Below are 3439 nucleotides of genomic sequence, written 5' to 3' on the forward strand. Positions count from 1 at the left end.
GTGTTGACATGTCATGGGGTTGTTAACCAATGTTATAAAACAATATGTGTACTGACTGTTTAATGAGAAACTTTTTGTTCTGTAAACCTTCACCTAAAGTACAATTTAAAAAAAAAATATGCTTGGACTGTAATTTATAAGAAGTACACTTCTTAATTGAAACATTCAAAGGAATATCCTTTGAAAATCGTCTACCACCAAGAGTATAAGCTACTTAAAAAACATAAAATCACTGAATTTCTTATCGACATTGTGAAAAACTAAAGCAACTAAATAAGTTTTCCCAAGCATATATAAAATGACTGTCAATGTTTCTGACACAATAAATACCCCTAGGGTACAAAAAAATTCTTAAAATCCAAGAATCAATCAAAATCCTTTAAAGCTGTAAGTCTAGGGGCACTATTTTACTTAGCTGCCAATTTTACACACAGGAAATATGCATTAAAATATACTATACATGTAATTTTAAGACAATTTAATGATTCAGTGAAAGTGTTAGCAATTGGTTTCCTTGTTCCCCAAGCTTTAAGCTAGTTCTTTAAGATTAAACCAAAGAAATTCTCTAACTTTATAATTATGAAACAGCTCTAATACAAAGCTTTTGAAATATGTTTAAATTTTCATTTAACACCATTAAAACATTGTCAGTGCAAGCTTAATAATAAAAGTTGTTTGACTAGAAATGTCGGCCATAAAATGCTCGTATCTTCTTCAGATTTGCTATTCATGTGCTGACACAGTGATCAATTAGTCAAGCCTCAATTTTCCTAAAAACTAATTCTAGCTTAACCAAATTGTAACTGACTATTCAATGGTCTTATGAGAAATTGTAACTATTCTTTCTATACACCAAAAAAAGCCTTCAAATTACAGAAATTTTATGTTTAAAACTTAAACAGTGCTATGTAAGTAAATGTACTTTTACTTCAATTTTAGATCCATATTTTAACAAAAATAATTTAAAATCTATGTTTATCTCAAAATTAAAGCAGACAATAATAACAGTGCCAACTATTATTTTTTTTTTTTTAATTAAAAAAAATCTTGAGCATCTGCTCAGAGGAGAAAGACTGAGGAGAGAAGAAAGTTTAGAACTTCGGGCACTGCCTCTACGGACAAGCATTTTAAGAAACAGTTCTATGGGTATGTAGGAGCCCTGGTGGCACTGTGGTTAAAGTGCTCTGCTACCACCCAAAGGTCGGCGGTTCGAACCCACCAAACGGGAGAAAGATGTGGCGGTCTGCTTCCGTAAAGATTTACAGCCTTGGAAACCCTATGGGGCAGTTCTACCCTGTCCTATAGGGTCGACTCCACAGCAATCTGTTTTTGGTTTTACGGGTATAGGTATATAAGCTTAATATTTATAAAACAAACAGTTTAGAATTTGTTGAAAACTACTTCCGGACAGTTCACTATAAAACTGTAGAATGGTGTATTATTGAGAAAGCAGGTGTATCATATTTTCCTTTAATGGAATTGTGCTCCTGGCCCCAAAAGGGCTTTGCATTTGTAAAATGTCCGTTTGCATATGCTGCCACTTGCCTAGTTATTTCCACAGACAATCCTGTCTTAGTGCACACATCCTCAAACACTTAACTTAGAGGGGCCACACCTTATCAAACATCACTGCAAGCTTCAGCACGGCATTAGTACCACAGCCGTAAACATTACGTAGGCAAAACAATCAGTGAATGTGGAACAGAAACCTAACACGCTTAATATTATTGAAATTTGATCGGAATATATTTAGGTTTTCAAATTTTTTTTTTTCATTTTAATTTACAAAATGATGTCAGAGTGCCTCTAGTCCCATCTCAAAGGAAACAGGAAGAAGTGACACCATCTACCAGCTGCCATAAAGCCTCTGTCAACCTTGTCTCTACTTACCCCTCTGCGGGAATTCAAAAATAGGTTTTTCCCTAAAATAAAAGAAACTGCCTGGGTAAATGTCAAAATCGTAGCCATCAAGTAGACGTACCGTTTGAGAGTGGCTCATGATAATTAAACGGCTTATACGGCATAAAAATAAGATCAGACCGCTGAAAATCGCTGAAACAGCGGCAATTCCTCTTGTTCTCTATGCAAGCATTACAAAAAAAAAAAAAAAAAACTGCTCACAGCCTTGAAAATACCCCTCCAGATGAGCAAACTTTCTCCAGGCGAAAGGCAGCGTGAGCAGGACGCGTCCACAAGTGCAGATGTGAACACGTCCTGTGCCTACACCACAGCTGTGAACTCTGGAGGAACACGCAGGACCACGTCGAGGCGACGTGGAAGACACACGAATAAGCCCGCCGCGAAGGGGCATCCGCGGCGCGCGAGCGCACCGGGGAGAGCCAAGCGACCAGGCCGACAGCGCGGACACGCACAGATTCCCAGACACACAGGCAGGCTCCCCAGCTGAGAAGGGTGTTGGGAGGATCGCAGTCCGTCCTCCGCTGAATCCGAGGGAACCAGGGAGGCAGGACCCCAGCCGGAAGGCAGACAGCGACGGGCAACAGTCGGGGCACCTGAGGGGCGGCAGAGTCCCAGTGCACCTCCGCCAGACCAGGGGAACGAGAGGACCCCGGATCTACCCGCATCGCCTGGATCCCTCATCTGGGGCCCTTCACTTTCGGGGTCCCTGTACCGAGGGTGAAGGAAGCTGGTTCAGAGTTCGCAGCCCCGAGCCCACCCGCCAAGCCCAGCAGGGCCGAGGACACGGGAGGACACTGACCGCTCTGGCTGCAGCAGGTCCTCTCGGGGCTGCCCCCTCCAAGGGGGCTCCCGTCCCGCTCCACGCCGGTGGCCACGACAGGACGCGTTCTCCTGCGCCAGCCGGGTGAGGCGCCGGGTAGTTCCGAGAGTGACAGGACCCCCTTTTACTTTCCCAGACGACAGCCAACAGCTGTGACCTGGCCCTCTGTGAGTTTGACTCACGGTGACGACAGTAGAGACGAGGACTGCAGCTTACAGTTGAGGTTTGAAAAGTGCAGCCGTGTCGCGGGGCCGTGCTGTTCGGTCGGTCCCACCCCCTTCGCCGGGAGAGCCAATCAGAGCGTGCATGGAGTGTCGGGCTGTCACGTGAGGGCCTGGGCGGGGCGCCGGTCTGAGACTCGGGCTGCTGGCCGGGGCCCCAGCGGTGAGAGGGTGTGGCTCGCACCTGGCGGGAGCTTGAGCCGGCTGCAGAGCAGGTAGGGCGCTAGAGTAATTGCCGGGAGGGAGGGGTAAGGTGACGCTGGGAGCTGCGTGCAGGGCAGGCATAGATTACCCAATAAGAAAGGTAAACGCATGCTTAGGGCATCAGCAAAACAGGGGCACCAATTGTCCAAAGCAAAGACCCTAAATGCCAAGCAGACAGGACATAAGGAAAAGCGAACACGCAACAATGATTCAAAAAGGACTCATTGTCCTTATTATGTATGGAAATAGATATTGTTCGGTGGCTTAATTGTGA

The 3439-nt window shown here is 45.0% G+C and overlaps 1 protein-coding gene across 2 annotated transcripts in view; it reads right to left on the minus strand.

Moving 5' to 3' along the window:
* The window catches only part of STK17B (serine/threonine kinase 17b), a 37742-nt gene extending 34781 nt beyond the window's left edge, over positions 1-2961 (minus strand). The window contains exon 1 of one of the 2 annotated variants that reach the window (XM_004378177.2): positions 2720-2961. The gene's annotated coding sequence lies outside the window, so the exon portion shown is untranslated. Of the gene's footprint in view, positions 1-1981; positions 2004-2719 lie in introns of those variants that run through there. The other variant, XM_023732922.1, reaches the window with a different exon arrangement.
* Positions 2962-3439: the final 478 nt, after the last annotated feature.

This window comes from Trichechus manatus, unplaced genomic scaffold, assembly GCF_000243295.1.
Source record: "Trichechus manatus latirostris isolate Lorelei unplaced genomic scaffold, TriManLat1.0 scaffold00056, whole genome shotgun sequence".
Taxonomy (NCBI): domain Eukaryota; kingdom Metazoa; phylum Chordata; class Mammalia; order Sirenia; family Trichechidae; genus Trichechus; species Trichechus manatus.